The following is a 21,911-nucleotide window of genomic DNA, read 5'->3' on the forward strand; positions in this document are numbered from 1 at the left end:
CATACTCAGTGTGACAAGAAAGATCTTCTCTCCTCTAGAAAGGAAAAGATGTTGGAATGAGGAGAATTGAAGTTCTCTCAATGAAGGCAATCATTTACTAACTTATTTCCAGCAGTTGTTCTAGATTTGATATTTTCAGCTACTTTCAAGCATTTTCTGATTCATGCGTGGTCAGTATTTTTATTTCTCTAAACATACAGTATATAAAGAAATAATACATTACTTACACAGCAATATTTAGATAAATATATGGTGTTCTTTGCAAAAACACGATCCGAACCATAGATATTCATCTTAGAATGGAGAACAGTTTCGTTAGTCAACTACCCTACAATTTTACCTGGATAAACACCTGGATCAGGGCTATCAACTGCTGTCAGTGCCGAGAAAAGTTACGTGTAAGTTGGGTTGCATCTGTCTAGGCGTTCTCACAACTCCAAATTGCCTGGACCCCAAGTAATGGAATTAGAGCACTTAGGGGGGACATACTTTTGTGGATGAGTGTAGGTTAGTACAAAACAATAATGGAAATAATGCTTCTAAAAATAACTGCTTTTCCTAAAAGTTGTTTGCAAAAGAAGAAAAAAAAAGTGACTTCAAAGCTTCGTCGGAAAAAATTAAACATCCTCACTCGTTTTATTGTACATAGTAAACTAGGCTAAAAATAGCCTCCTAAGCATTTTCTACGCCATATTTGATGCTTTTATATTCAGTATTCATATACTTTCGTGAAAATATATTTGCTTACTCTGCGAAAAAGCACATTTTAGAGAGACAACAGAGTATCAGGTATCGGAGCACTATCCCTTTTGTGATCTTGGCTTTTTGGGCTATTTTTTAGACTTTCAGTCAAGCAGCTACTGCATCGTCACTGTTTATCCTAGGATCATGGTTCATACCTCATTCTCTTCAGAATAGAGCTGGCTTTCAAATGGTAACACTTGCATGCTCATACCATATACCAGAAGCGGGAAAAATGTCAAAGTGAAAATTTCGGAGGGAAAATTTTTTTCCTCGAATTTGCCCCCCCCCCCTGGACACCCCCTGTGTGAGCGTAGCCATTTAAAAAAATCTGATAAATAGTACTTGGTAAACTGAATGTCTGTGCCAAATTTCAAGTTTCTATCTTCAATAGTAAGGGCGGGAGAAATTTTATCAAAAATTCCCACAATGCCCCAAATTACCACAAAACACTATGATCTCAGGGGAAAAAATTCCTGAGACATCCCTAATTACGCTAGGGACATGTGTCGCCCATATTCTCTTCTGAATAGAACTGCCTTTCAGGCGGTAACATTCACATGTCTCCATGTATCTAAGGCGGGAAATTCCAGAAAAAAGGGATTTTTTGGTCTAAATTTCCCTTTTTTCAACTTTTAGCCCCTCTGGACCCCCTGTTTTAACGCAGAGATCTGAAAAAAATCTGTTAAATGCTACTCGGTGGACTGAATGTTTGTGCACAATTTCAATCTTCTAGGTGCAAAAATAAGCCCGCCAAAAAAATTCAGAAAATTCCCCATGTTACCCTATACAGAAGTATATTTTGAAAAAATCACTGAGACGTCCCTAATTACCCTAGGATAATGAGTAGACCGTCATTCTCTTCAGAATGGAACTGCCTTTCAGACGGTATGACTCACGTGTCCCCATCATGTATGTGAGGCGGGAAAATGACGAAAAACGGGATTTTGGGGGTAAAAATATCCCTTTTTTCACCTCTTTGCCCCTCTGGTCCCCCCCCCCCCTGTTTTAGCACTGACATCGGAACAAAAAATCTGGTAAATACTACTCGGTGGACTGAATGTTTGTGCAAAATTTCAATCTTCTACGTGAAAAAATAAGCCCGCCAAAAAATAATGAACATAGGCTTCATAAGGGAAAATTTCTATTTCAAAATTATGACGTCATCACCTCCTATGTCTGGACGCAGAACGGTCTGAAACCATACGTAATGTCTTCTACAATGTCTCTGGACTTGAAAAAAAAAACGGACGAAAAAGCTCAAATAGAAGAGAAATAACGCAATGTACCATGAAAAATGCGTATGGTACAAAATGTACCATAAGATCCCCAAAGGGCTATGTCAGTTTTATAGCAAGTGTTCTTTAAGAACTAGTCGTTTTCTCCTCTACAATTTAGAATCGAAATAAATGAAGTATTTTTCTTATGGGAAAGAAAAAGATCCTTTTTTCTCGGAAATAATATTTTTATGAGGGTGGACGTACATCTCATGTTCTAGAATACATACTTCCAAAGTCAAATTGTTCTAAGTGTTGTTCTATTTCCTTGAATTCCTCAAACAAAATGCTACACAGTCTACATTTCATTACATGTAGAAATTTTAATTCCTAATATATTTAGTAATTTAATATGCTATTAGGTTAATACTTCCTAGTCCATACACATTAGTTTCTCTTTTACTTGTACATTTTCCACATTTTTTACTTCTATACTTTTTTCATTTTTAAATTATACATTTTGATGTCCTTGTTCAATGCCAGGGCGGCCCCGTCTTAATGCTGCAACTGCTCTTAGGATGATCGTAATAATTAAGACCTTATGCCGTTGCTGTCAAGTAGACCTTCTTAAACAAGTTTGATTCGAATCAATTGAATCACAAGTCTGAAACATTTATTTCAAATCCATAGAAAATAGTTGACAACACCTAAGTTGTTATTGTTAGCTGTGTTACAGATTTCTGACGAGTTATGATCTGCCTCCAACGTTCACAAGTTCTTTGACTTTAGGTAAAATGAGACAGAAATTTGTAGCACATGTTAATAGTGTGACAGTGTGCAAATCTAATAAGTTTATCATGTGTCTCAAGAACTGAATCTCCTTTGAAAATCCACAGTAGGCAATTGACCCGTTTTCCCTATTCCGGTATGGCTACCATTCATACATTCTATAGCCAGTAGGCTTATGATTGCTCTCTGGATGAGATGTATGATTTGTTATACTTGTGGCAAAATGGATTTACTAAACATGATTGAATAATCTCTTATCATGTCCACAAATGCTGATAAAGAATCATTTTTTTTTAAATCTTCTTCCATATCACTGTTTTTAACACGTTTGTTTAAATTACATAAAGATCTGACAGAGTACTTGCTTGGCCGTCTCGGCGTGGAATGAAGCAAATTCTGTGAGCATGCTCAGGTTATTTAGGAGTAAGTTCTCACAACTATGATGGTTTTCATTCATATTGTCAACTTACTTATGAGTAAAGTAAGCAGAGTCAAGACCGTTTTATTCACAAGACCCATTGTCTCTGATAATGCCTCATGAACGAGTACGTTCTTAGTAGGCGAAACTGTCACACAGTTATTATTTTAAAATAAACGTTGCTTTGTAGAGTGGTTTGTTTTTCTAATTCAAATGTAATGATTTTTTAAATCGGCGAATAAGTAAAGAAAATTAAGGCACCGATTAAGCATAAAAAGAAAACGGTAGATGGTAAGATCGTTATTAAAATCTTCAGTGTCATTCTTCCACTGACACACATCATTATCCGAATGAAACATACGTGAATAGCGATGAAAAATATTGGTAAGAGTAATTCTTAACTGGGTGGAATGGGAGAGAGCATCACAAACGTTGCAAGTGCATCAATGCTGTCTTGCTCTGAATAGCATAGGTTAGTTTTACTGAAACACTATCTTAACACTTAAAAAGCATTCTTTGGTGTTAAAAACTAGGCGCTTTCACAGGCACTAACCACCTCTGGAGGCTGCCTAGACGTGTACGATCTAGTAAGTGAAAATTAGAATTCCAGTGAAGATATAGGACCTTATTCCATAACTGCTCGCTTCAACGCAAAGCAAAATGTGAGTTTTAGTTTGGGAACACTTGGTATAACATTTTAAATAGCTTTCCATTTGTGTTGTGCTGTGATCCGAAAATTTTGCAAAGGGCGTTGCAGAATGATGCCGAAATTGTTTCAAGACAAATGTTGGTAAAAATAGCAAATTGATATTATTGAGCTTTAGATTAAATCAGTGCTATTGTCAAACACAGACGCACAAATTTGCAAAATTTAGGAAGAAATTGTTACTTTACCAAGAAATAGTGTTACTGCACTATAGTTTTCAGCGGCGCAAATCTGTCTTCAGCATGGAGGGGGGGGGAGCGTGTAAGATCGTTCCCATCTGTATATCTATATCTATCTATCTATCTATCTATATATATATATATATATATATATATATATATATATATATATATATATATATATATATATAACATTATATATATATATATATATATATATATATATATATATATATATATATATATATATATATATATTTAAGCGATGTTCAAAATATTTATGAAGTTGAAAAACAATGCTGCGGAGGATCAGGGAAGCAGAGTTGTTTTCAACATTGGGAGGCGGGCAGGTTTGAGGCTCATTCTGGTGGTACATCAATTTCATCATCTCACTTTCTTTTGCGGCAATCGGACACAAATTATCACATTTCTCCCCAAAATACACATTTCAAATCGGATTATTGGGGGGACAGTCCCCCAGTTCCAAGATTCGAGGGGACATATCCCCCTCATATGATTAACTATACTGATTTCGGGAAGCTTGTACAATACTGTGTTCCTCTTCCTTTTTGTGTGTGTGTGTGTGAGCTCATACATACACTTTGTATGTTCAATATTCTTCTGTGTGCTGTTTCTTTCTTTGTACTTTCAAGCGACAAAAGGAAAGAATAAATTATGGTGACCATAAAAAATTTGAATTCGAGATTTCATTATAGTCCCCTACCCCCTCAAAAAGCATAGTAATCTGGATGTATGTCCATTTGTTCGTTCGACTCGATGTACAAGCATATACAGTGGCCCAAAGGCCATACTGTTCAACGTATTTAGACCAATTTTAAACTTACGGCTTTATAATATTCTCCAGACACGCTTTTTTATTTTCAGAAACATCTCAGGTGATTGTCTTCATCACAATGATCAGTCGTACTCTGTCATTTTTTGCAAGCTCACTTGCCGCAGCTGAGAAGCTTCCATGCAATACGGTCTTCGCCTAAACTTTTGTCGTCATGTACTTTTTTTTATACTGTCCATCAACTGTAGGCTCCTTTGTCCCCTCCCTCTCCTGCCACTATACCCTCTAGCACTTCCGTCATGATACAGTACAGCTTCTTATCAGCCAATGCAACAACCAATTTTTTTTCTCTTGTCCTTTTCTGCTCCTCTATTTCTAACACTTCATTTGGTTTTCGTTCGATCCAGCTAATTTTAACAATTATTCTCCACAATCACAGATTTCATGTTTCGTAAATCTATAATTCATAATTAACTAGTTGAAATCCCGGCTCTTCACATGGGAAGTATTTCAATCTCTTTCCTACTTCGAACAATTATATCAATGAAAGAGTAACGATAAAAATACAGAAGACATTCTACTTTTGGCATACATATTAGAACAGTCTACTACCCCCAAAGAATAAGTCTAATCAAATTGATATGAATAAAAACTCCAGCTTCAAAAGGATATTAACTACCTTCCAAAAGTTATTTTAAATGGGTCAGGCGTTTACCTGACCAGGAAAACTATGAATCTGACACAAATCATAGTCATTTTCTACATTATATTTTTCACTCGTCCCACCCCACCCTCTGCAGATGAGAATGAACTTCAACTTAAATGGCATTTGGAGCGTCACTATTCATTTTAGCAACTCCGAAAACTATGGATTCCACACTATTATCGATCATTTTCAACTATTTTTACATGTCACAATTTCACACACACCCCAGGGTGCTAATGGGGGCTGAGCTTGAACTTAAATGGCATCTAGAGTGTCATTTTTCATCGAAACGAACCCGAAAAGTATGGATTCGACTAATATCGGTCATTTATTATCATTTTTTGTCTGCCCCTCCCATTCCACCCGGGAGTGCTCAGGTGGTCTTGCCTCACTGGTAGCTGAACTTGGACTTAAATTATATCAGGACTATCATCAATTAACTTGGCGATGCTAAAAACTAATGATTCGAGACTAATATCGGTCGTTTTCGATATTTTTACATGTCACCATTTCACCCCTCAGTACCAATGTGGGCTTAAAATCGGACTTAAGTGGCATCTGGAGTGTTACTATTTATTTAAGTGAATCTGAAAGCACTCGCCTGCAGAGAAACTAAGCATGTCGTTTGAAGGATCAATTCATGCTGATTACAACGAGCTAATAACATTCCTGTACGATTGAGAACTTTTTGAGAGATTCAACGTTAAATGCACGATTTGCACACGATTTGTACAACCATTTCACATGTTTCGATTTTGACCAATGAAAGATTATGGCAGGAGATTTGTACATAGTATGAAACTTCTTCATACGGATGTTATGATACCAACAGAACAATCAAATATAGTTCGTGTCCATGCTCATGAATCAATTCCGATTACCGCGATACATTGGATTGTTACACTTTGCGTTCCACAAAACAGGTTACAGAACAAATACCTTTTGAATCACCTGTCAAAATTTGCTTTTCGCTTTGGTTATGCGAACTGTTCCCTTGACGGATGCAACGCAACTGCATATAGAAAATGTTAATGGTGCAAGGAAGCACTTTCCATGTGCCATTTTTTCATAGAACAGAAGAACAACAATGATCATTTTTCATGTCTTACCTATTATTATTGTGAACAGTATAATGACTAATTTTAACTAACAAACCCATTAGTTATTGCAAAACAGTTTGTTACCTCCGATAGATTTCAATTTGTATGTCAATATTCGTTGCTAATAATGTTGTACTTAACCCTTTCATGCATGAATTATGTTCTCATTGACATGTCATGGTTATTTTTTCTTACAAATTGTTCTTGATGTGCTATGACATGTAAAACCCAAAAGTTTGAAATTTGATATTTTCTTAGCAGAATTTAATTATTATCTTTATCTGTCCACTTGAATAGACTTCATGCATTTTGGATAAGATAATCATTTCTGAATTGTGACAAATAAAGTTTGCAAAATTACACTAAAAATAAATGGAATAAACGTTATATTATAAAAAACTTGCTAAAGTGATTTTGGTACATGAAATAAGAGTTAAAAATCAACATATTCAACAAAATCGTACATGTACCCAGTACTCTGTGGCCTTACCGAAATTTTCACCCCCAGACTTTCGCTTTGTGAGTATACATTGGTTTATGTTACCTCTACCCTTGAATTGCATGATTTGCCCGTCAGTGCATTCACACTCTTCATCATTCACAGCAAATTCGAACCTTTCCTTCAGTTTATTCAGTACATATCGTAACTTGTGAAGTCTGTCGTTCGCATCTCAAGGTTGTGAATTATCATAGAAATGTAGTTATCTCCATATGAGGTCAAACCGGTTTACTGACATTACGTCAACTACAACTTTACAACTTAAAACTTCATCATAAGACCAACACTGTCGTGTTCCTTGCCATTTTGATTCGCATACAGATTGTTCTGAAATAATGTCATTTACAACGTCATCTGTAAATAACTGCGAAAACAAATCAATTTGTTCAGTTCCTGTAATACTTACATTGTTATTTTTAAGAAAGGGAGAAACATTCTGAGGAAACTTATTCCCATATTTTGACCACTACACTTTTGCTTGTAGTCGTCTTTGGTTCCTTCTAGTCAGGGGAGGATCTTCAGTTTATTTTTCTTCATTCGCTTATGCTGATTCATTTCCGTCATCCTCAGTATACTGAGTAACATTTGTTCAAGGCAATTTGTGTGTACAGGTCTACATGTTCCTGATTTTAGTTTGATTTAAGAAACGATGGTCTTTTTGGGAGGTGTTCTGAACATACCAATTTTGTCTGCCATAACGTGTTGGAGTCAAGTGTAGTGACATCAACTGGAAATTGAACCCAGATTTCACACATGTATTAGTCAGAAGTCTTGAAGAGGATCATTGGTTGCCATAAAGGCTCCAATTGTATTTTTGTGAATGACAAGCACCACTTTTTGCAAAACCAATCATATCTTCAATAGATGCATAAAGTCCACTAGAGTGGAGAGATTGTTGCAGATAAACGTGCTTCAAGTGCATGCTGTCCACTACATGGGACATGCCTGTTTGGATGATTTTTGTAGATACAAGAACAAAACCAGATATCATTATGTCAGCTTGTTTCAGACATTGTAACAAAGAAAAAAATATCACTTGCGTGGCACACCTTCTATAGAAGATGTCAGCAGATATTTCAGAAGAACTCACCACACCTCTTTTATGCCTGTTTGAAGTATGCACCGACGACGTTAGACCCCTGCTTCCAGAGTTTCCCGGCAGGTGGCAGAAAAATTTAGATACTCAGGCCATCCAAGTAACTTCTATTTTTAAAAAAATGCACTTGGGTTGCGGGTAGTGTTCCGACAGAACAAATCGTAACCAATCAGCAGTGTCCACTCCAGTGGACGTTATGCACGGAAGGGTTGACGCGTTTAAATGCGCATATACTCATTCTTTCATATCAACTTCCAAGTTGATTCTCTCGAACAGTTCTCAACTGTACAGGAATGCATGCTGATTACTAGCTTGTTGTAATCAGCATGCATTGGTTTTTCAAATATCATGCTTAGTTTCTCTGCAGGCCATTGCTTTCTCCCGAACTTCACTTGTTAGGGATCCTGAAAACTATGTACTCGACTCAATATCGGCCATTTTCAATTATATTTACACGTCATTGTCTCCCCTCAGGATTACTAAGGGGGTTGAATTTGGATTTAAACGGCATCAGAAGTGCCACAGTTAATATCAGCGATCCTGAAAACTAAGGATTCGACACTAATTAAGATCAATTTTGACCATTTTTATATATCCCATTTCCCTCTCCACCATGTACACTAAAGAGATCTTATTCCAACTGTACTCTTTTCTAGACTGTAAGTAATATGTATACCAAGTTTGGTTAAAATTTCTACGGGCATTCTAGAGTTAAGCTGGAACCTAACGAACATACACATACCACAGTTATAAGGATAAAACTACCCACATACAAGGTGTTAATAAACTATACTGACAAACTGTAAGAGGTGATTCCTTACATCAAAATAAGAGAAAATGTTTATGTAGACCTCTGGCGAATAGTACATAGTTTCAGAGCTAGGGCTGTCCAAAATCGCGTAAAAGCCCAATTTCAAGAGGTCCTATTTCGAATTCTAGAAACTCTGGATGGTGGTCCTTATCAGCGTAAAGGAAGTCACGCATACGCAATCCAAAAATGCATATTTCATTAACGTTCAATGGGTGACAGAGTATGTAGAGTGACTGCCATTAACCGAATTTTGAGATATGCTCTGACGTCATGATTGGTCCGAAGTAGGCAAACGATAAGCCTTAATAGCAGTAAACATGGAATCCTTTGGCACGATGTCGGAAGTCTTAAGGATCGTCAACAGCATAGGTTGTCGTACTCAGGAGAACGCATTCTGCAATGTTTTCTTTCACGCTTATTAGTGAAGAAAGCGTGGAATATACTGTCACGCATCACACGTTATTCAGAACACAAAAAGACATGAAGCTGTCGGTTCCTAACACTTCCGACTTCCCTCCGAAGCATTGGATGTCCATACTTGTGAAGGCTTACCTTCTGCCTACTTTCGACCCTCCTTGAAATCAGGGCATATCTGAAAACTCTATTGAGAGCATATGTGAGAATTACACCCTTTAGGGAATTCCCTGTACACTTATTGAAAATTGACGAAACATGACTTTTGGATTGTGTATGCGTGGCTTCCTTTACGTTGCTAAGGACCACCATTCACAGTTTCTGGAATTCGAAATATGACCTCTTGAAATATGGCTTTTGCGCGATTTTAGACAGCCTTAGCTTTCAAACTACGCACTTTTCGCCATAGGTCCATATGAACTTTTTCTCTTATTTTGACGTGACGAATCACCTCTTACAGTTTGTCGGTATAGTTAATTAACACCCTGTGTATATATAAAGATAAAAGTGCAATGTGCCATAAACCGTTTGTCTTGAAAAAATCCACAAGAGGTTGTCTACCCTTCAAATGAGTTTAATTCAGACAATTTTCTCAAAACCAAATCAATTTTCGCTTCAGACAATTTTGTTCATATTTCGTAAAGAAATATTAACAATTCTGTGATTTTCTCCTGGAGCTATTTCAGGAAAATCCCACAAGGGAAGGCAACTCGTGGGTGAATGTTTTCAGGCGATCTTATCGAAAATTCCTTAGGTAATTTTGTTTATATCATATTCCATCAACAACTCCAGAATATGGCGAAGTCGTTTCGTATCAAGATATCAACGTTTATTTCTTTTCTTTTCCGGACAGTTTTCTCAAAAACTGCTCAGGGGAGTTTGCTCGTATTTGATTTTTAAAAAAGGCAAGAATTATAATGTGAAGTAGGTAATTTCTTCCGAAAATATCAACAAAGGGTGATTTATTTTTGGGGCCAGTTTTTCAGATGATTTTATCAAAAATTACTCATGCGATTTTATTCATATTTTACAAATAAACACAATAACAACCCTAGAATATGGTATATGTCGTTTCGAGTGATAAATAAGAAGTAGCATTTTGGTCTTGGGGTAAGTTTCCTTCGGAGTTTTCCGAAAACTCAATTTTGTTCATATTTTGTAAATAGACATTTCAGTAATAATTGCAGTATGACTTACTTTAATAAGTGGGAGCCAGAAAATGTCGTGGTTATAAATTTTATTTTCTTTCTTTTTTAAATATATATTTTAAGATAGTTCTCGGATGTTATTACTTAAATAATTTTAAACAGTAAAGAGTATTATGTTTACTTAATCTTTTTCAATTCTATAATCACTAAATCAATAAGATAGTATTAAGAGCTCTTATACTCATTGCCCACTTTAAAGAATAAAACCATCTTAATTATTACTGATTCACAAAAATTGTGACAATAGAAAAACTTGATTGATAAAGAAGATTAATGATTCCATTACGCTACTAAAACGCTGAATTACTGTCAACATACTTCAATAAATAGTATTACGTTATAGGAAGACACTAAATCATCCAATAACAATGTGTCTTTGTATATTTTACATTATAATGGGCAAGTAAACATTTCTGTAATATCCATTTATTATTATTATTATTAAGTATTGACGTAGAGCGGTTAAGGCTTTTTAAATAACTTCCCAATGTGGCCCCGCGTAGCGTAGTCGCTAACGCTCTTGGCTTCGGTGCGAGCGGTCCCGGGTTTGATTCCTGGTAGAGGCAGTCGTTCGAAAAGTGTAAAACGCTTTTTCAGGCCAGTCACCCTGAATGATGTTTTCCTCATTCCCATCAGCCAAATGGGGGACTTTAGGTTCCACACCGCTTGCTTCCTTCCCTTTCCCCGGATAGTATGCTCACCGAGGGACGTCATCCCTCAAACGCGATGGGGTAAACGGCCATAGATGCCGAAGTCCCCTTTTGCTCCCCAACTATGGTTACCCTAAACTTTTGCAGCTGGCTGCAGGTCTGCTCTCATCCCTATTTTTTTTTTTTTTTTTTTTTTTTTTACTCCAATGCATCTAATATAAATTTAAAACCAATAAAATGTATTGTTAGTTAATAAATTTTACGCATGATTATGCATTTAAACGTGGTTTTTAAATGTAAGAACCTATTTTAAAACTTCTATCATACAAACAGCGTACCATGATTTAGCAACATAACTATGCCAATTATATTAAAACTTACCGTCAAATGATCACCACATCATATTCCAGTAAGAGATGCAGTATAGTAAATCCACTGTTTTTGCTGATCCATGGTGTTGGTACACTAAACACAATACGTCACTAATCCACTTCTATAATTACGATAGAAAAGTTCACACGCCAGTAATTTCACATATCGTTTCCGCTTACGAATCATCACTTACATATTATAAGAGAAGAATACATGTTGAAACTCTTTCTCATTTATAATACTGTGAGATTTTTTAGTTTTCAAAGTCTCGATGTCCTGTACTTTTAAAATACTCTCGTAGTTTTGTGTGTATATATAAAGTATTTCGTTTTGCAGTAATATCATTGAATCTGGATTCTTGGAATATTATTTAAAAAAAAGTTATTCACTCACATCTCTATAACACTTCACAATCTTCAAGTTAAAATTCTTTCTAACACTATATTTATACAATACTAACAACGAATGACAATGTGGCTATCTTTCTTTAACAATGTTAATCAACCTAACTACTGCAGAACAAAACCATTCTGGTGCAAGATCGTGAAAGGGGAAGGGAGAAGCAGAAGGATATACAGTTCTTTTGGGTAACGTACTTGAACTAGATCTTCAACAACCACTGTCAACAACACAACTGGTCACAATGTATGGGAAAATAACAAACCCAGTCGCTCTGAACGCGGAAATTAAAAAAAAAAAAAAAATGAAAAAGAAAAGAAAGAAAGGAAGAAAGAAATGACTGCTCGCTCGGACCGCATCTGAATACGTTGTGAAAACACTTGTAACCATGTTGTACATAAGATTACCGCTTCGTAGTGTCAGTGTTGCCAAACTAGTTTCTCTTCGCAACAGTTAAGTTTATTGTTAATGACCTAATTCTTTGCTTTACAAAGCACTCTGTTGGGTTGGATCAGTGCTGCAAACCGGATCATGAATATGGCATAGAATGTCACTTATTATTTAGAAAAGCTTTCTTAAAAGATGCAACGAAACTAATTCTACAACGAAACCTATTATTTTGCTAAATTGTATGAGATATAACAGTTGTTAGCTTTATTATATATAATGTCAGTGCCCATAGGACCTACATTAGGGAAAGTTGCTTCCACGCAGACATTACATACCAGGGGACATGGTACCTACATCTCTATCGAATTTCCTAGGTGAATTTTTCTTTCTTTCCAGTGAAGTTATGTTTCGAAGAGTGGTTTGTGATCCATGAACTAATTGTATACGGCAACGAAGTAAGTCAGCGAGAAGGTTTTATTAATAGACCACTACAGAAATAAACCACTAATTACCTAAAAACAAAATACACTGAATATTGTACTTAAAATTTAAATTTCACTAAAAGAAAATATATATACGAAATTCTAGGCAACACTGTGCTGTGCAATGAGATATAATTGAACCTTCATATAACAGTACTTGATGGTAGATGTGGCTAGCGTGGAACGGATTAACTATTTAAGAGAAAAAAACTTCTTCCATAATAGATGCAAGCTGCGTTTCCCCGCTGAATTGCTAAACCGAGTCTCTGTATTAAAAATTGTTTGCTCCGCGGATCTCATATTTTCACAACCAGCTGTGAACCTATTTCTTTCACTAGATTCTTTGCCTCTTTGCTGAAAACACCCATTGTTTCAACAGCAAAGGGAATGAAAAAATGGTCTTCTTTTAAGCATTTATATTTTAAATGTTTTCGTCTGCACGCTGTTTCTGCCGCACTTCCAGCTTCCTTAGATGTTGATACGACATGAGAAACTGCAAAAGTATCAACACAAGTGAAGGTTTTATTATTATTATTATTATTATTATTATTATTATTATTATTATTATTATTATTATTATTATTATTTATTGAGAATACAATTATCAAATAATCTACATTATTGTGATAAGCTTTGCAACAGCACTTTCAAACTTTCGCCCAGATTATTACAGAAAAAAATCTCTTCCAGTTCCTTACCAGAGGGTAGCGTTCACAAAACTGATGCAACGTTCCCTCTTTGTACTGCCATACTGATGCGTTGCAGTAGAAAAGAAGTTGCTCTAGCGTCTCCTGACGACAAATAAATTCGGTGTCCGACTTCTTTTATAAAGTTAAGAACTTTGGAACCCCAGGAACCACCTGATTCGATAGCTATAGTGGCAAAATGATATTTTCAAGTAAATTGCTGTACTTCTTGCGTTTTTCTGTTTCACGGCGAGCAGCCACGTTGCCAGCTTGTGCTGAAGAAGAATGTAGATTTGATGGGGGGAAGGTATCGGAACAAGTAAAATCCCATAGAAGTGTTTTTCCTTTCTTCCACGGTATTAGGGTCATACCATCTGGCCTCTTACCGTCTGCACGACTGCATCCCAACAGTTCGCGTATAGAAGGAACGCCTGCTGAAATTAGTGCCATCATGATACGAGGGCACCGCATCATGTCGTTGACACTGGAGTGGCATGAATGTCTGCCCGCACTATTGGCACAGGAGAGTCCGTAAAGGCCCTTCTTGTTTACGACACCTGCAGGCAGGACATCTGTGTTGCTCGCAAACATCTGCTCCCAAACGCAGTAAGTACACTGGCAATTCGAAAACTGTCATTGGGACGATGCAATCCTAAAGAAGGTGATGGGATAGCATGGAGCCAAGCGCCTGCTTCAGGAGATGATGCAGCTAGGAGTCTGGCCTTGTCTTCTGGGTTATCGGATGACTGAAGTAGAGAAGAAAATTGATGATTTATAAAGGGATCGTCCCAAGAGGATTGTAATCCTCTCTGATCAAGGTCAGGGGGATATGATCCCACGATAAATGGCCGCTTAGAAATGCTGTCGTTGACATCCGAATCCGTTACGAGGCTAAGATCTTGTTGGAGAATGGTCTCGATCAATGGCTTAGCGCCATAGAACGAAAACAGAAAGGATGAAATAGCCAGGTCCATGGCACGGCGAATGCCGAGACCTCCGTGGTTAACAAGGAGGGATGCCTGCAACCAAGAGTTATTGTTTCGTGAGCAATTCAGGATAGATTCTAGACCGGTTTTTAAGGTGTTGTCATAGCATTCCAGAAGATCAGCATCCCGCCAAGATGGAGCACAGCGAAGAAAGTATAGCTGCCTTGGCATGGACAATGAGGCGCATAGTAGGTAAAAGACAGTGTGTGCTGAAATCAAGGAAAGACATGTAAAGAAAAATTCTAATTTAGAAATGTTGTCTTTTAATATTGTTCGTCTTGCCTCATTAGATAATGCTCCTCCTAGTAAGCTGGCGTTATCTGTCGAAATTCTTTGAATCCCAGGCGCGGCTTTGTCAAGCAGCTTGAAGAGGTTATTAGCCTGCTCATTGGAGACTCCGAGAAAGCTGACCTCACATCTGAAGAAATTCATTTGCAATCCGATCTCTTTAGCCTGTCTACGGATCATTTCTAATGTCTCTAGTACTGTATCCTTGTCTCCAGATACAGTCCCGTCATCCAAACACCATATGTTCAGTTCCGTACTGATACTGTTAACGATGGATTGTAAAGTTAGTGCGAACAAACCAGGGCCAAGAGGGTCGCCTTGTTGTATGTCACGCTGAGAGAGGATTATTTCGTCTTCTAAGTACAAGTTGCTCGGTTCGAATAACACTGATGGACGTATCGATAAATTGACGGAAAACTGTTTTTCACCTGTATGAGCATAGAATCACGATTGAACTCGTTAAATGCGTTTCTTAAGTCTATCTTCAGAAACATGTTCTCCTGATGGTGTGGAAAAGAGTAGTAGATACGAGGAGCGTAGACTGCTGCTTCTTCTCCATGTGGGACGCAAACTCCCAGTTGGTGTGGGGATAAAAAATGTGTTAGAGGTTCTCTAATTCTATGGCAAATGATTTTGGCTGACAATCTCCTCCACACATTGCCTACTGCGATGGGACCAATGCCGCCACTTTTCTTCCTCAAAGCTATTAGTGGTGCTCCAAAGAAAATAGGTATAATTTCCGTGGGCACATCACCCGAAATAATCAGGTGGAGGAAATCACAGATGGCGTTATTCAGGTGGTCTTTAGCTTTGCAGTCTTGGGATAGTAGGAGGTCCTTTAATATTCAGGGACGGAGACTGTCCATACCTCCTGATGACCCGAAGAGGAATGATTTAAGTGCCTTCGTAAACTCGTCAGCTGATACTCTAGGCGTTACAATACTGGGCTCAATGAGATCGGGAGGTTCAGAAGGGTGGCTGTGAGCCAGATGTTTCTCTTTTAATGCTTCATTCGGAGAAGTTCCATTCGGAGAAGCTATAGTATCTTCTGACATGAAAAGCCGTACTGCGCTGCGGACATCACCGTCTACTAATTTGTTCTCGACACTCTTGATGTTAAAAGTGGAATTTACTGGTCGTCGATCTTTGGAGAATTTTTTACTGTGGTTAGGAAGGCCTTCGCAGCGAGAATCACGCCAACATTGCACTTTTTGTTTAACCCATGATGTTAAATTATTCACTTTGTCAGCTTTTGATAGAACGCACAGTGTTACGTAAGGAAAAAAGAAGAGATCCATCCAAGCTTCTGAGTCGTTTGTATATTTTTGTTTCTCAAGTATAAAAGTAATTTTTGTTTTGGGCATGTGAAACTACTTTTCTTGCTGTATATATAAAGTAACCAAGAAAGTTCTGTCGCTTTTTCACCCACTATCTTCGAACATCGATATGTCACCTAAGACGTAACAGGAAGATCAAAAGTAGTCTACATCAGCATTGACGACATTCTGCCAACCTTTTGGAAGGCCATAGATTCCGTCACGGTAGAACTTGGTAGGCCGTGAGGCGAAGAAGGTATCAAGTGCATTTTGCACCTCTACTAGAAATTTGAACTGGCGTCCTCTAAGGTGATTGTCCAAGGAATGGAACAGGTAATAGTCGGATGGTACAATGTCCGGGGAGTATGGCGGATGCAATAGTGTTTTCCATCCAAGGTGTAGAATGGTCTCCCGGATCATCCTACCTAACAACGTAGGGCTTAACGTTGTCCTGTAAAAGGAGTATCCGTTTGCGATTCAGAAGTGTTTTGAGTTTTTCTTGAACATGGCTCAACTTCTGACAGTACACAGTCGCAATGGTGCTCTGACCAGCAGGTAGCAGTTCCCGATGTGCGATGCCACAAACAGTCCACCAAACGCGCACGAGGATCTTCTTCTGGTGCGGTGCTGGTTTTGGCTGTTTTGGAACCGGTTCGTAGAATGCTAACCAATGATGACGGTGCCGTGGACCTTCGTACAGGACACACTTGTCATCACCTGTCAACACTGTCCAGAAATGGCTCCTTCCTCAGACGAGACAGCAAAGAAACACCGGCGTCTGCTCGTGTTGCCTTCTGTCCCGGAGTCAAATCATGTGGGACCCATCAACTCAACTTGTAGTACTTCCCAAGTTGATGGAGGTGCTGACGAATGGTTTCTCCACTCAGACTGAATTGTAGTCCAAGTTCGTCACATGTATGCACTCTGTTCGCCTCAGTTGCTGCCGGTCATTTTGTACATGTGTTGGTCTTCCGGCACGTGGTGCGTCTTTGAATATTTCGTCACCGCCCTTGTCCGCCGCACTGTCCGCGTAGTCACGACACGCTCACCAAAGGCCTGCAATATCTTCCGCCCCGCTGCTGCGGCGTTTGACCCTAGTTTGAACTCGTATAGCATACATGCCATTGTGACGCTTGGTGGAGGTTCCATGTTCACTCTATGCTTACACAAGTTCACGGTGTATCTGAACTACCACAACCAGGTAGTATGTTGGATATACCCACACCAATAATTGACCTTCACCTTATCTCCATTCGCATTCAACTAACGGTGGGAAGATCAAAGGAACACAGACCTCCACAAAAGCGACAGAACTTTCTTGGTTACCTTTATAAATGTAGGTGATAAGCAAATGCTATAATAGGCATATATTTAAGACGTGTATCTCCTGTTTGTATATTTCGGTAATTTTAATTTAATGTTTTAATTAATTAATTATTTTACTTTTAATTCATTTTATTTTAATTTATTAACACTTCTTTTCTAAAATTGGATTTTGTTTATGAATTGGGCTATAATCGTACCAAGAGACAAGTAGATGTACCAGGGGCCAATACTTTTGACATAATGATAACTATTTTTCTAATGCTCTTATGAATCAGTGGCATCTTTTGGAAAGGGCAAAGGAGACAATTACTCCTCGTGAATTCAGTACATATTTCTTAATCAACCGTATACTAATATACAAGATAACCAAAAAAGTTCTTGCCGTTTTTGAAGTCCATTAATCATGTGCTCACAAAGGAATCGAAATGACTCACGTGCCTGCCAAGCAATCGAGAGTTGTCTGACCATCGACCTTGAGTAATACAGGCACGTTGCACACATACACCAGTGAAGTTCTTCTAAAGCCTGTGACAAACATCTTGGCATTTCAGCTAAACGAATAAAACGCAAGCTCTGGCGCGACGTTGCCAAGTGGTAAAGGGGTGTGATAATAGCCAAGCAGACAAACTTCAGTGCGATCAGGTGACTGAAATTCAATGTTCTGCATAACCAAAAGGCAAACATACAAGAAACGTAAGAAAGGAAGGAAAATTTGCACGAAATAATCTGCTGGTTACAAAGATCGTGTGTTAATGGTTTAACTATAATATGGATACACATTTTAATGAAATTTACTCTTTAAAAGATATGATTACTTCCTCGGGTAAAAGCGAGTAAACAGTTAATTTTTCACTGCTTTCAATTAAGTTAGTACGAATGAACATAGTCTAGCTTAATCAATTCTTTACTACTCTATTCCACCCTATTCTATTAAGTTAATGCAACCTAGCGTGTTTATAGTACACTGTCCTATGACCCTACCCACTGGCACAAATCCCGCAGGGAGCTTCTTCGTGGCTAAGCGGTTAGCGTACGCGCCTTTGGCGTGGGAGACCCGGGTTCGATTCCCGGCGGGAGCTCATGTGTTGGGATTCCACGTTAATCAGTAGGTCCACGTCTCATATAGCCTCGCTGCTGAACGGGACGTTAAACTCAAAATCAACTCAACTCAACAAATCCCGCAGGGATGAGGGGGATATGTTTCTCCAATCTTGGAACTGTGGGACTGTCCCCCCAGTAATCCGATTCGAAATGTGTTTCTTAGGAATAAATGTGATGATTTTGTCCGTATGCCACAAAAGAAAGTGAGATAAAATTGATTTCTCTTGGCTTTTCCACTTTTTAAAAAGAAGCGTATTCTGTACTAATTCAAAGTGAACTTCATGCTTTGGCGCGTTTAGTAGTGTCATCAATCTGTTTTAATTCCACTTCCGCTACTTGGGCACACATTGCGATAAGTGGCAAGGAGGTTATGTCCTCCTCATGCTGGAAAATTGTCTCAGATATAGGTACGGCCACAAATCCCGGGGAAGTGGCAGACATGTCCCCTCAATATTGGAACTGGAAGACTTCTTCCAATAACCCTATTTGGAAAGTGCTTTTTGGAGATAAGTAAGATTTATGTCAAATTGCCCGTATCCTCCCGCCCCCAATGTTGAAGACAGATTTGCGCCGATGACCCTACCTCATGAAGCTATCTTGAGCTACCTCTACCGTAGATAGCTTCATGAGGTAGGGTCATCGGCGCAAATTTACCGTTAGCATCTCTATGAAACTAACGTAACTAGATTTACCTACTCCACTCTGTGCATAATAATTGTTAACTTGGGTAGAAAACTGATTTCAAATAAACTTAATTTTTACAAAAGTGTTTTAGATGCCCTTTCAGCTGACTTGACCTATGGGTATGTCGTTATATTGATCAGAGTAAAACAGTAGGGGCGAGGTTGCAAAAGAAATATAAATATAATTAGTGACATCAAATTATTTCAGTTTTTAAAACAATTATATCTAGTGTGTACGGTGGAATTAAACCAACATAGTCAATAATTTATTAAGCAAAATGAAAAATCTTTATCCGCATTTATAGTAAATTTCTATCTGCCAGAAACATCTTATTACACAGTTAACTTTCATTTACTGAGAAGGTAACAAATACAAATTAACAATATTTACAGTTGGCAATATTGTTAAGTGACAGTACTGTACCAAGCACGATGTGTTACGGACTAGCTGCCAGAAACGAATAAAAGAGTAGTTTTGTTCTGTAATTCTGCTTCTTTCTGTAGGTCACTTGATACGTACCAGTGACATACGTAATTACGATGCAAAGCATACTTCTTCTTCTTCCTCTTCTTCTTTCGCTTTTTCCTTTCTTTTTTTTTATTCATTGTCGTTAGTAGTTGTTTGTCCATCTGACATTTACGTATGATGATATCAAGGCGAAGCTTAATATAATGTCCTCAACTGAAACAGTTAATTTAATAAACGAACTCAAGCAGTTATTAGTAACGGTACTTGCACTCGTTCAAAGAGATCCTAGTTCTTTAGTCAGTCTGATATCCTTAACATTACTAGCGAATGCTGCTTGAGATAATGGCAAATTTTGATGTAGCTGCGACGTTTCTAATTACCCTCGAAAATTAAAGCAACTAGAAAAATAGCCTTTTTCTTCCATTTATTATGAACTTCTATCATCAGGATCCTAATATGCTCTAGCCAATCTTCCCGATTATCGGATTCCAATTTCTCCAAATATTCTGCTTATAATTTCTTCTAATGTTCTATTAAATGTTTTCCTAACTGGAACATGCTTTAGAATAAATGTAACCTGGAATCGAACAACATTTTAGATATAATTAATATGGTCTAGGTACCGGTATATCAAATTTCTGCTTGAAATTGCCATGGCAGTAAAACAATTGTAAGAAAGAATATATTGATTTATCTAATTCAAACCCTCCTTAAAAATTGGTTTTATCAAATTCATAGTCACTGGATTTTGAATCAGATTATTTATGGGATTCAATAGTCTTTTCTCTACTTTCATGTGTTCAATTTGGTGAAAGCTTCCAGAAATCTTAATCTCAGATACATCGAAAAATGATTATGAAATACAGTACTTGAAAAATATAATCCCTTCATTTTATTTATTTATTTATTTTTGTTTGTTTGTTTTCTGAAAAATCTCGCCTCAATTAGGCTAGGCTTGCATTAGATAAACTTATATCTTCCCAGCTAAAATTACGATAGAATTATTATTAAATCTGAATTTGGAAAATTAACGACCCAAACCTTCTATTTCGTACAACTTATTCGTAATGCAGAAAAAGTGAGCGGCATAGCAAATGACATGTTTTCATTAAATTTGCTCTTTCTTCTTGTATCTCTTTCTCTTATATCTAATATTCTAAAGATTCTGTGTTATTTGATTATTTTTAAATGTTTATCTTCATGACGTAGCATATAGAAGTCTTATTTTGAGTGTTGTATAAATATTTATTTATTTGAATTCTGAAATACTGATCAAGATATTTTTAGCAAAGATCAAAATGTGAAATGTAGTCTATACTTACTACTGTGCAACAGTCTTACGTGTTTTATTGAGTTTTCAGTATTTTAAAAAGGTTACTTCAATAAAGAGAAGAATTACTTATAACATTTTAGGTGCATGGCATCATCATCATCATCATCATAGGTATTCTGCCATTATTGGCAGGTCACTTACTGCAACTAAGCTTTCTTGCTCCACGGGCTTCCGCTAACCTCTCCGTCTTCACGTACGATTTCTCTGTTTTGATATCGTCTATCAATTGTAGTCTCCTTTGCCCCTCCCTCTGTCAAAGGTGTGACAGTTGAAGAACAGAATAATCATCCTTTTATTAGGCTGTGCCTATGATTCCGTCCCTTGATTTTAGTTCATTTTGTCAGAATTTTCAAGGTCTTGTTCTCTTGGATTTTGTCCTGCATTCGTAATAATCTGTTTAGTAATTCTAACAAAGTCTGTAAGAAGAATAACCATATCTTCAAGTTTCATCATAAATTTTAGATGTTATTCTACTAGTTCTTTTCGAAAAAAATGACTAGGGTACAGTTCTGTCATAATAAAAATGAATGTAATTTTTTAAACACCTGCAGGGAAATGGAAAATCGATAGTTATTACAGTCAGTTTTGTCGCCTTTCTTGTGAATTGGAACAATGATTGATTCTTTCCACTCTTGTGGCAATTCTTCCTTGTTCCAGATAAGGAGAATGAGTTTGTGTATCTTGTTCCACAATTTTTCACCTCCAGCTAAAATTAACTCAGCCGGAATTTCATCTACACCCGGAGATTTGTGT

The 21,911-nt window shown here is 37.4% G+C and overlaps 1 protein-coding gene and 1 long non-coding RNA gene across 8 annotated transcripts in view; one reads left to right on the forward strand and one right to left on the reverse strand.

Annotated features, from left to right (window-relative positions):
* Nucleotides 1–21,911, reverse strand: part of flz (transmembrane serine protease filzig) — a 424,928-nt gene that overhangs the window by 187,836 nt on the left and 215,181 nt on the right. The window contains exon 1 of one of the 4 annotated variants that reach the window (XM_081735522.1): nt 11,709–12,464. The exons of the other annotated variants lie outside the window; for them this stretch is intronic. The gene's annotated coding sequence lies outside the window, so the exon portion shown is untranslated. Of the gene's footprint in view, nt 1–11,708; nt 12,465–21,911 lie in introns of those variants that run through there. 4 annotated transcript variants of the gene reach the window in all.
* LOC145668045 (uncharacterized) overlaps nt 1–21,911 on the forward strand; it is a 316,452-nt gene that overhangs the window by 41,213 nt on the left and 253,328 nt on the right. The gene's annotated exons all lie outside the window — the stretch shown is intronic.

Source organism: Thermobia domestica, chromosome 13 (assembly GCF_964235325.1).
Source record: "Thermobia domestica chromosome 13, izTheDome1.hap1.1, whole genome shotgun sequence".
Lineage (NCBI taxonomy): Eukaryota > Metazoa > Arthropoda > Insecta > Zygentoma > Lepismatidae > Thermobia > Thermobia domestica.